The sequence below is a fragment of the Lipotes vexillifer genome, unplaced genomic scaffold (genome assembly GCF_000442215.2).
Source record: "Lipotes vexillifer unplaced genomic scaffold, Lipotes_vexillifer_v1.1 scaffold410, whole genome shotgun sequence".
NCBI lineage: Eukaryota > Metazoa > Chordata > Mammalia > Artiodactyla > Lipotidae > Lipotes > Lipotes vexillifer.
Genome location: NW_006794028.1, coordinates 1,299,482 through 1,312,274, shown reverse-complemented (window position 1 = coordinate 1,312,274; position 12,793 = coordinate 1,299,482). Strand labels below are relative to the sequence as shown.

The following is a 12,793-nucleotide window of genomic DNA, read 5'->3' as shown; positions in this document are numbered from 1 at the left end:
TTTTTTTTTTTTTTTTTTTTTTTAATTTATTTATTTTGGTTGCACTGGGTCCTTGTTGCTGTTCACGGGCTTTCTCTAGTTGTGGCGAGCAGGGGCTACTCTTCGTTGCGGTGCGTGGGCTTCTCATTGCGGTGGCTTCTCTTGTTGGGGAGCACAGGCTCTAGGCGCGCGGGCTTCAGTAGTTGTGGTATACGGGCTCAGTAGTTGTGGCTCGTGGGCTCTAGAGTGCAGGCTCAGTAGTTGTGGCGTGTGGGCTTAGTTGTTCCACGGCATGTGGGATCTTTCCAGACCAGGGCTCGAACCCATGTCCCCTGCCTTGGCAGGCAGATTCTTAACCATTGTGCCACCAGGGAAGCCCTAGAATTTACTGTTTTTGCTATCTGTATTGAAATGCACAAAGACATTCTCTTTGAATTTCCCCTGAAATCTGCAGGTTAAGGTGAGGTGGCTGTAAGGGGCTGTTTGGGATGTCCTTGGCACTCTGGGGTTCCCAAATCTTCACTGAACTCTCTGAAGGAGGCCTTTGTGCCCAGCTCATTTTTTTTTTGGAATTTTCTATGACAAGTACAACAAAAGAAGTATGTATCTAGTAGAAATCCTTTGTAAAGAGCTGAGTTGGTTTTATGGGGCAGACTCTGTAGTGTGTATGAAAGAGAGTCTTAGTTTGCCCTCTTCTCTCCCCACTGCCTGGTGCTTAGGGGCCCTAGTGTTTATAGTTCCGTCATGTGCCCATGAATAGGACAGAGAACTTCTTTGATTTCCCCTTCCCATCGTAGCTTTACAAGACTTCTTAGGTGTGGGCAGATTGGAATTCTTTTTGAAAAGGTTGGAATTTTTCAGAAAAGAGTGTTTAGCTGCTTCTGAGCAGACTGGGTGTCCAACAGAAGCCATATCCATACCACAATGTAGGGTGTAAGACTGGCCTTTCCAAGGTCCATTTCTGCCCCTATTACCAAGTCCAAGGTCAGGCAGCTGACCACATGACAAGGCAATAAATCAAGAAACAACTTGTTGGGGCAAGGAATAGCCACTTTATTTGGAAAGCCAGCAGACTGATAAGAAGGTGGACTAGTGTCCCAAAGAACCATCTTAACTTGAGTTAGAATTGAGGCGTCTTTTATACCAGAAGGGGAAGGGTTGTGGCTGGTTGTTGCAGACTTCTTGGTCTCGGAATCCTTTGTTCTTGCAGCTGTCCACATAGGTCATCTTCCGGTAACCTCCAGCAAGACAAATGTTATTCTCTGTTCTGTAACTTTTTATCTCTGTATGAATAGAAAAGTGTTAGACCCTTAAAGGTCAGAGCCTTGAGAATGGGCTCCCCTGTATATTTCAGGCTACAGGCAACATTCTTAACTTGTAGCAAAAGCAATAAAATACAAAGGCTAAAGTCAAAGAAACAGATCTAATATGGAGGCAGATTTGTTCTTCCTTATTACACCAGTACCAAAATGCAAGCAAGTTTTCCCAATTAACTGCCACATCAGTCAAACTATACAGAAATATTAGAGTATTAATACAAAGGTGAAAGTAAAAGAAACATCCAGTATGGAGTCAGATTTGTTGTTCCCTTATTACACCCCAAGATGCCAGCCCTTAAGCCTTGAAGGCCCTTCCTGTGTCTGGCCCAGCCCTGGCTGCTGGATATGCAGCACCTCCAGGCATTCTCTCCAGGGCCTCTTTTCTGTAAAAATCTTTAAGTTCACTAATTTTTTAAACTACTATTACCCAGTTCTATGTAAATTTATCCTTTTCTCCATTGGCAATAAGTTTAAATTACGCCTTCTATTCTGTCTCTGACCTTTATACATTTAATGAAGAAATCGATCCACTGTATTTTTTAAATTTTTTTTTGCGGTACGCGGGCCTCCCACTGCCGCGGCCTCTCCCGCCGTGGAGCACAGGCTCCAGACACGCAGGCCCAGCGGCCATGGCCCACGAGCCCAGCCGCTTCGCAGCACGTGGGATCCTCCCGGGCCAGGGCACGAACCCACGTCCCCTGCATCGGCAGGCAGACTCCCAACCACTGCGCCACCAGGGAAGCCCTGTCCTTAATATTTTAACTGAAACGTATTATTCGTACATACATCTGCTAAATGAACAAATAAAAGCAAAGGATTCTTCTAGAATATGTATAATAACTCTTGCCCCTTTTGATACCAACCAACTACTTCGTGGCTGGGGAATTGTCTTTTTGCCAATGGGTAGCGGTGTCTGTCCATTCTCATTGTAGTTGGAGGCCTGTGACTGGCAGGCAGGGCAGCATATTTTGATGTAATGAGCATAGACTGTTCTGAAAGCAGACTCTTGGGTTTACATCCCAACTCAGTTTTGGACAACTTCTTGAACTTCTTTGTGCCTCAGTTAATCATCTAAAAATGGGATCATAATAAAAATATATCTCCTGTAAAGGGCTTAGAACAGTGCCTGTTACATAGTATATATCCTATGTATATATAGTATATATATATATATAGTATATGTATAATATATATCATGTGTCCTCCCAGGAGTCCTTCAATAAATGTATGAGACTTCTCTCTGAAAAGAAACTAGTGTCCCCACCACTGGTGCAGCATTTAAAGGGCAGGACTTTATTTTAATGGTTAAAAAGATGAAGAGAGAAAATAGTAGAGAGAACCATATGGCAGGGTGGGCCCCTGGGGAAAGGTGCCTGGTGAAGTCTGCCACTCCATTCCAAACACATTCACTTAAGTTTCACTAATGTGGCAGTTGTGGGCAGGAGGGTACTTTTACATATCAAATGAACCCCATTGCTGAGTGATGCATGGCTGCATTTGCTTTGAATTTCATGCCTGGTGGCTTCTTTTTTTCTCCCCCCTCTGGTTTTATACAGTCACTGCAGAAAATTAATAGCGAATTGGACACTATTAAATTCACATGGGGGAACTGAGTACCACCTAACAATTGTACTGTTCTGGGATGCAAATTCTTCCTTTAGCGGACACAATCAACTCAGTTCTTAACCGTAGTGCCTGGCCAGTACCTCCACAAACAGAACTCCTGTGGAGGTCCAGGGGGGCTCTTAGCATGGAGGAATCACCCAGCTGCACAGGGGGGTTCAGCCTGTGGGTTATAGTCATATTGGTTCCATGTGGCTGAGGGGGCAGAGGGTAGTGGGGGCTGGGAAACATGTATGCTGTGCTGGGAGGTCACAGTTCCCATCCCCTGCAGCATTTTAGGACTGTATGCTAGTTCATCCTATTCATCCTTTGTCCTCAGATGTGTTCTGAGTCAGTTATTGAGGAGGAACTGATGCTGTCATATTTCTCTAGGAAGAGTTATTAATACTCTAATATTTCTGTATAGTTTGACCCATGCGGCAGTTAACTGGGAAAACTTCCTTGCATTTTGCTACTGGTGTAATAAGGAAGAACAAATCTGCCTCCATATTAGATCTGTTTCTTTGACTTTAGCCTTTGTATTTTATTGCTTTTGCTACAAGTTAAGAATGTTGCCTATAGCCTGAAATATACAGGAGAGCCCATTCTCAAGGCTCTGACCTTTAAAGGTATAGCACTTTCCCATTCATATAGAGATAAAAAGTTTCAGAACAGAGAATAACATTTGTCTTGTTGGAGGTTTATGGGAACATGGTGATCTGACCTATGTGGACAGCTGCAAGAACAAAGGATTCTGACCCCAAGAAGTTTGCAACAACTAACCACACTCCTCCCTCACCTTGCCTTTAAAAGTGCTTTGCTCTGAAGCCCTTCAAGGAGTTCGTGGGCTTTGGGGGCACAAGCCACTCGTCTTCTTGCATGGTCCTGCAATAAACCTTTCTCTGCTCCAAACTCCAACGTTTGGGTTTGTTTGGCCTCCCTGTGCATTGAGCACACAAACTCGGCATTTGGTAACAGTGGTCCAGTGTAGCTGGAAGTCAAGGTCTCTGGAAGATAAGGTCTCAGAGCACCTAGAACTTCCTATAAAACCCACCTACCTTGCATTTGTTCAGATCCAAAATTTATTTCGCTCTTTGTCTCACTTAAGAAAGAAAAGGAAAGCTGGACAACTGCTCCACTCAATAATGATCTGGGCCTCTCAGCTTTTACGCAGTGAACCCTTTCTTTGCTCTCGTAGTGTTTTCTTTCTCCTTCCCATTCTTGTAGCAAATGACGCTAAAAATGATGCATTATCAAAGGAAGTCTTTGATAGCTGCCTTACTTCTCCAGACTTGCACATTTTTTAAAATAAATTTATTCATTCATTCATTCACTTATTTATTTTTGTTTTTGGCTGTGTTGTGTCTTTGTTGCTGCACGCGGGCATTCTCTAGTTGCGGTGAGCAGGGGCCACTCCTCGTGCGCAGGCTTCTCATTGTGATGGCTTCTCTTGTTGCGGAGCACGGGCTCTAGGCACGCAGGCTTCAGTGGTTGTGGCACGTGGGCTCAGTAGTTGTGGCTCGTGGGCTCTAGAGCGCAGGTTCAGTTGTTGTGGTGCATGGGCTTAGTTGCTCTGCAGCATGTGGGATCTTCCCAGACCAGGGCTCAAACCCGTGTCCCCTGCATTGGCAGGCAGATTCTTAACCACGGCGCCAACAGGGAAGTCCCCAGACTTGCACTTTTTATTCAAGGTTGCCTTAAAATTGCATCTTCCAAGATACCGTCCTTATGTTCAGGACAGATTTGTTGTCTCATCTTTAAGTTGTGTTCATTTTACTGTGCATGAGTTGATTTTTATAATTTAAATCTTCACGGTAACCTCATCACCCTTGAGTTGCTTTACATGAGAGAGCTCTAAAGCCAGACTGCCAAGGTTTGAATCCTGACTCTGTCACAGGGGCTTGTGACCTTGAGCACATCATTCACTTCTCATCGTCAGTATTGCCATCTGTAAAATCGGGATACCTGCTCATAGGTAGGGAGATGAATGAGTTAATTTACATAAGGTATGTTTAATATTGTTATTTTCACTGTAATACCTCAGATTTTTCAAGCTTAGCTAATGCTTTGGTTAAAGTTTGGTCAAAGGAGAATTCACATAGCAAAAATGCATCATTTTCCCCATCAAATTAGGTAATTTAATCCATGAAACATTAGCAGGGAGTTTGAGATTCCTTGAGGTTCTCTAATGACTCTTAATGTTATTATCTGCAAAAGCATGTCCTGTTGTTTTTTTTCATTCGTCCATTTATGTATTCATCATTCCCTGTTCACGTCTTTATAACTCCTGGAGTGGGGGAGGTGATTTAACAGTTGTTTGGAGGAGAAAGTGACAAAAGATACATCATGGGTAGGAGCTTAGACAGCAGCCACCTGCAGCCTTGGGTTTAACCCAGATAGGCAGTGAGCTGACAATTAAATGATCAACTGGCTATTGAAAGAACAAAGAACGGTTAAAGGAAAGCTTCTGCTGTGAGTAGTAACCAATGCAGGGCGATGGGGCATAGTCCACAGCTGCTCGTGGCTCTTGTGGACTTGTTGATGGTGCCGTGGCCCATATGGTGCTGACACCTCTGAGAAATCACGTGAGGCAGAGCCACGGGGCTTCTCTTTTACGTACTGGCCTCGGGAGGCGTGTGGAGTTGAGATCCTCACCTGTTCATTCCATGAGTGACAGACCCAATACCTCTCCCTTCCAAGATACGACAGTACCTGGAAACAGCCTTTGGGCTAAGGTTCAACGTACCCCTTTTCTTTTTTAAAACTCCTCTGAGTTAGAATTTTTTCTTTTCTTTACTGAGCAGCCAAAGTGCACCACAGAGATAAACTGAATCTCATTTCCTACGCTGAAATCTTGTTAACCAATTTTTTTTTTTTTTTAATCTGGCCCTGTTGTATTTGCACAATGTGTAGATTTACATTCAGCTTTTCCAGTCTTTTCAGAGCTTCCGTTCTGCCAAGGAAGGATTTTATTTGATTCCCCCTTGAAGCAACTTTATGGAAATCAAGGGCTTGGGATAATGATGGGCTCAAGTGGGTGAGGGGCTCACTGTCCTGTGCCCACAGAGGGGAAGGCTCTTGTGATGCAGATGAACAGGCTGAGCTGTCCTGAAGGGGACCAGGTGTCATTTGAGAGGGTCCCCTAGGCTCCCTCCTGGAGGCCATAGGGAGCACCTTCCCTGCTCTAATCTCCACCGTGTGCGGAACGCCCCGTATGAAAGCTAGACAGAATGTTACAGTGCGCAGCCTAAGATTGTGTTTTCTTTAGAAACACGTCCAGGTAACCTGCAGGATTTCTTGGTGAGACTGAAAGCACAGAGAGATCCCTTAGAAAATAGCTACGGGGCCTTAGAACTGGCAAGTCCAAAGGTGTGATGGTTTGTACATAGCAGAAATGTCTTCTCTACTTGAGTTCAAAAAGTGTGTGTCTGTGTGAGAGACAGGAAAATCGAAAACAAGTGTGGGTCATGGCTTGGAGAGGTAGACACTAAGGAAAAAATTGTTTTGCTCACTAATTTGCCTGCCATCTTTGGTGGATAGGGTAATATACATATTTTGGGTTCCCCTCATTTAAAAAGAAATTAGTTACTGGTAGAAATTATTCAGTAAAATATTATATATGCCACTGCTTTCTTTAAAAGACTACCCTGAATGTGATGTAACCTCTGATTACAGATCAGCTTTTGAGATGAAAAGTATGAATCTCCTTTAGTATGACTCTTGAACTATCAGACTGTTGGGCTTAAAATCAAAATGCCCCATAATGCTGTTTATTTGATGTTCACTCCCTTTTTGTCTTTCATTGCGTTTTTCTTTGTTGTTGTTGTCATTAATATGCCTGCCTTCAACTATAACGTCTCTCTCAGGTTAATGATGATAAATGTATTATATATATTTAGGGGTGGGTGAGGTGGGGATGCTGAGGTTAAGAAAGGTTATGTAACTAACCCAAGGTTAAGGAGGTGGTAAGTAGGAAAGCTTAGATTCAGAAACCCATCATCAGGCTCATTCGAATTATAGATATTTAGGAGTAAATGAGTTTAGGACTGCTAGTTATACGTGACAATTTCAACACACATGTTATCTCTCCCCGTTTCAAACACCACAAGAAAATGATAATGAAGGAATGCAAAAAGGGCATAAAACCACAAAGGAGCAGAAAACTAGGAAGAAGCCAAAGAAATGCCAAAGCTGATAGAGGAACGGGATGGTTCTGCAGATTAGAGGGCGCCACCCCCAGGCAGCGTTGGAGGGCGGTGTGCGGCAGGGACAGGCCATCAGAAGCTAGCCAGCCCACAACCACAGAGCAGGTACCTTTGAAGAAGGGCTGGTGGGGTGAGCTGTGGTGGAGCAGCCATCTTCAGAGATCTGGGATGCTTCCGAGATACTGCTTTTTTTTTTTTTTTTCTCTAATTGGTTTTGCATATGCAGAAATTGTCTCACACAAACATATTTAACAACAGTGTTATTTTATGGGAGATTTTCTTCCTCTGCAAACTAGATCACAGTATTTTTAATTTTTCGGTACGCAGGCCTCTCACTGTTGTGGCCTCTCTCGTTGCGGAGCACGGGCTCCGGACGCGCAGGCTCAGCGGCCGTGGCTCACGGGCCCAGCTGCTCCGCGGCATGTGGGATCTTCCCGGACCGGGGCACGAACCCACGTCCCCTGCATTGGCAGGTGGACTTTCAACCACTGTGCCACCAGGAAAGCCCCCGAGATACTGCTTTTGACTAAACGCCCACAGTGGCCGCCGCCACCCGACCCAGGCTCTGCCCCGGGACTGGGTCTCCTCTGTGTCCTGTAGCTGAGTCTTCTCCCCAGTCATGGCCACCCCACACCCACCAAAACATCTTAGAATTAATAAATGAAATCAGCAAAGTTTCAGGATACAAGATTAATATACAGAAATCAGTTGCTTTTTCATAGACTGATAATGAACTACCATAAAGAGAGACTAAAAGATAACAATCCCGTTTAAAATTGCATCAAAAGAATAAAACATTTAGGAATAAACAGGAGGTGAAAGACCTATACTCTGAAAATTATAAGACACTAAAGAAGGAAATTGAAGATGATACAAAGAAATGGAAAGATATCCGGTGCTCTTGGATTGGAAGAATATTGTTAAAATGGTCATACTACCCAAAGCAATCTACAGATCAAAGGCAGTCCTTATCAGAATACCCATGATGTTTTTCATAGAACTAGAACAAATAATCTTAAAATTCCTGTGGATCCACAAAACACCAAAATTATCAAAACAATCTTGAGAATAAAGAACAAACCTGGAGGTATCACCCTCTCAGACTTCAGACTGTGCTACAAAGCTACACTAATCAAAACAGCATGGTACTGACATGAAAACAGACATATAGATCAATGGAACAGAATAAAGAGCTGAGAAGTAAACCAGCACACTTATGGTCAATTAATTTATGAGAAAGGAGACAATATACAGTGGAGAAAAGACGGTCTCTTCAATAAGTGGTGCTTGGAAAACTGGACAGCTACATGTAAAAGAGTGAGATTAAAACATTTCCTCACACTATATGCAAAAATAATGTCAAAATGGATTAAAGACCTAAATCCTGTAGACCATAAAATTCATTGAAGAGAACATAGGCAGAACACTCTTTGATGTAAGTCATAGAAATATTTTTTTGGATCTGTCTCCTGAGGCAAAAGAAATAAAAGCAAATATAATCAAGTGGAACCTAATTAAACTTAAAAGCTTTTGCACAGCAAAGGAAACCAGCGACAAAACAAAAAGACGTTCTACCGAATGGTATAAAATATCTGTAAATGATATGACTGACGAGGGGTTAATAATGAAAACATATAAACAGCTTATCCAACTCAATATCACAAACCAAACAACCCAATTAAAAAATGGGCAGAAGACCTGAATAGACATTTTTCCAAAGAAGATATACAGATGGCTAACCAGCACATGAAAAAAATGCTCAACGTCACTAATTATTAGAGAAATAGAAATCAAAACAACAATGGTAGATCACCTCACACCAGTCAGGATGGCCATCACCTAAAAGTTCACAAATAACACATGTGGGCGAGGATGTGGGCAAAAAGGAACCCTCCTAACACTGTTGGTGGGAATGTAAATTGGTGCAGCTATTATGGAGAACATTATGGAGGTTCCTAAATAAACAAAAAATAGAACCACCATATCATCCAGCAATTCCACTCCTGGCTGTATATCCAGAAAAAACAAAAACACTAATTAGAAAAGATACCCACACCCCAATGTTCATAACAGCACTATTTACAGTAGCCAAGACATGGAAGCAACCCGAGTGTCCATCAACAGATGAATGGATAAAGAATTGGTACATATATATATAATGGAATATTACTCAGCCATAAAAATGAATGACATTCTGCCATTTGCAGCAATGTGTTTGTACCCAGAGAATGTTATGCTTAATGAAATAGGTCAGACGGAGAAAGACAAATACTGTACGATATATGTGGAATCTAAAAAATAAAAGAAAAAAGCAGACTCACTGCCGTAGAAAACAAACTACTGGTAACCAGTGGGGAGAGGAAGGCAGGGAGGGTCAGAGTAGGGGATTAAGAGATACAAATTATTTTGTATGAAATAGATAAGCAACAAGGATATATTGTACAGCACAGGAAATTATAGCCATTATCTTGTAATAACTTTTAATGGAGTGAAATCTGTAAAAATACTGAATCACTATGCTGTATACCTGAACCAATATACTGTAAATCAGCTATACTTTAAAAAAAATTTTTGAAGGACTTAGCCTCATCTGGAGAGGCAGTGAATATTCCCGCTGGGCATGATGTTTGCATTGAGTCTGGAACGATGAATAGGAACGTCAAGCGAAGAAAAGTGGGAGAGGTGACAGGCGGAGGGGGCAAAGGCGTGTGAGTGAGGAGATTTATGAGAGAAGAGCCTAGACAGAGATTGGATGATAGCACTGAGGACTTTAAAGGAGAAGGTGGTTTGATGGACGGAAGGGGAGACAGAAGGATAGGCTTTCAAACATGTAAGCATGAAGACAGAGGCAGAATCAGAGAGGACAGCCTGGCTGAGAAGACGCCGGGGAGGAGTGACAGAAGAAACCCAGAAGCAAAGAGCTGGGAGGTGCCTCACTCTGAATGGGGTCATTCCAGCGGTCTAGGAAAAAGAGGGTCCCAGCCCAACGTGGGTGGCCAGTGGTCAAACATGGCGGACTGCTAAGACAGAGACTGGAAGGTGGGTGCTGGCTTTGCCGGCAGACGCCGTGGAGTCCTGAGCAGAGCGGTAGTGTGGAAGAAAGTGAGCGGTGGTTGAGGACCACTGATAGTTGAGAAAATGGGAAGAGGGAGGGTGATTACTTGAGGAATGGTAATTCTCCTTCCTGGAGGCAGTGGGGTGAAACTGCTGGGGTGAGTGAAATGGTCACGACTTGTATCCGTGCCAGAGGCCCATCCACTAACGAGGACTGCCAACTCTTCCTCTCACTGACCTTCTGTTTCCTCCCCAGTTTTAAAAATATATACTTCACGAAGTACAGTGAAACTCACCCCTTTTAAAAGTGGTACAGTTCTCAGAGTTTTGACAAATGAGTGTCACGTAACCACCACCACAATCAAGATGCGGGATAGCTCCATCACCCCGGAAAACTCCCCTGTGCACCCCTGTAGACAGCCCCTGCCCCTGCCGTCACTGCTCTGTCATCTGTCCCTAGAGCACCTACTAAGTGTGAGAGCAGCACACACACACTAGGATTTTTAGTTGTCACGTATTAGAATTAATAATTGGATGCACTTAATCTGGGCTCTCAGTTTTATCCTGAAAAAGGGTTTTGTTTGTTCACTCTTTCTCCCTAAAATAATTTGAAGCTCTTTTGATTTATGTCACGGGTTTCATCAGATGCCTAACAAGGAACCGATTTGAGCATTTTTGCCAGTCACTTTTCTTTTCAACATCTTTATTGCAGTATAATTGCTTTACAATGGTGTGTTAGTTTCTGCTTTATAACAAAGTGAATCAGCTATACGTATACATATATCCCTCTATCCCCTCCCTCTTGCGTCTCCCTCCCTCCCACCCTCCCTATCCCACCCCTCTAGGTGGTCACAAAGCACCAGCTGATCTCCCTGTGCTACGCGGCTGGTTCCCACTAGCTATCTATTTTACGTTTGGTAGTGTATATATGTCCATGACACTCTCTCACTTCGTCCAGGTAACTTCTTGAAGTGGGTTCTTAATGTATCAGGCTGATGATAAATAACTCCTCGGGGTAAATAACTCTTTTTTTTTCAATGTATGCTTAATTTCACTGGAGCCCTACAGGTTTGTAATAGTTAACCAGACTGTTACCAGAGTTATCCATGAAAAACAAAGGCTCGTTTCCTATCGTATAAGTCTAGAGCTAAGTCAGTAATTCACCTTTTCGTGCCGAAAATAGTCGACTTGCTCTTCTAGCCCTGCCTGGCTTAAAAGGGAAATTATGTCAGTATTTATCTCGTTTGGTTGCAAGAAGTAAAACGTAAATGATCTGCCTTTTAAGATGTAGCCAGTATTCATTAGCGGCTTTAGGTAATATTTTCCTTGAGTGATACAAGTGCCATTTTTCTTTGTTGAACTTCACCTGTTTTCTACTTTCTGAATAACATTCTCTATTCCTTCAGAAATTACTCTGGCAGAAAATGTTAGCATAACCCAAAGCCTTTGGAATACCTATGGCTTTGTTTCAAGCTTACAAACGTTTGATATAGTATGTTTCTTTTTAACTGAAAACTGTTAAGTCAGAAAGATTGGCCAGAACCACTAAGGTGACATTGAAAAGGGATAGCAGTTTTGCATGTGGGGTGAAAAAATCAATTTTTCAAGTGTACATCTTGGAGAACGGCCCAGGCAGCAGTTCAATAGGAAATAAGTGAATAACACCAGGGGCTTTGCATGGACCACTTGCTCTGCACGGATTACTGGTGTGAAGGGTTGCTAAAATCCGGGAGCAGCATGAATAAACATTTGGGTGATTGCACCCTCTGTTTTGTATGGGTCGGACCACATCTGAGTGTTAAGTTTGGGTCCTTAAAAAGTCTGGTTGCAGTGAGAATTTTTACTTCTTTTAGCAGTGCTCACTCACGTGTCCAGAAGGGATTCTCACAAAGCAGTGAGCTTGCTGTCACTGGCAGCGCTCAGACTGGAACGCATGCTTCGTGAGCGGGAGTTTTTCTGGATTTTTACCCCGCTCCTGAGACAGTGCCTGGCGCACACTTGTTGAGTGTATAAATAAAAGCCTAATGACCGTCTCTTAGGAAGAATGTCTTCGGGGGGTCCCTGTGCTAGGTGGACAGGAGGGCCCCGGAGGAGTGCATTCCTCCGGTGAGATTGTGTGCATTTAGGTCTCTATGGGACCCTGACTTTATGTGAAAGAAATGATGAGCTGATAACACAGTAAACTAAGTTGTAGCATTTTAGGAGATATAATTTGGACCCAGCAGCTTAATGAGCTTCTGTCCATTTTCTGTCGGCTGATCCATTTTGCTTTAGACTCTTAGGTGCTTTCACGACATCATCGTGACCAGGTGGTCTTTGCCACCGCCCTGTTCTCCCAGGTGAATCTGGCTCGTCTGAGTGGCTGATTAGCTCACCGCCGCTGCCTTTAATCAGTCAGAGGAGGTGACCTTCCCACAGCGGGAGGAAAACTGTGCAGGCTCAGCTCTTCAAATTGCCAGGTTCCTTTTTAAAAGTACATCTGGGGCTTCCCCGGTGGCGCAGTGGTTGGGAGTCCGCCTGCCGATGCAGGGGACACAGGTTCATGCCCTGGTCTGGGAAGATCCCACGTGCCGCGGAGCGGCTGGGCCCCTGAGCCATAGCCGCTGAGCCTGCGCGTCCGGAGCCTGTGCTCCG

At 43.6% G+C, this 12,793-nt stretch overlaps 1 protein-coding gene across 1 annotated transcript in view; it reads left to right on the top strand.

Moving 5' to 3' along the window:
- SIPA1L2 (signal induced proliferation associated 1 like 2) overlaps positions 1–12,793 on the top strand; it is a 110,961-nt gene that overhangs the window by 7,463 nt on the left and 90,705 nt on the right. The window lies entirely within an intron of this gene.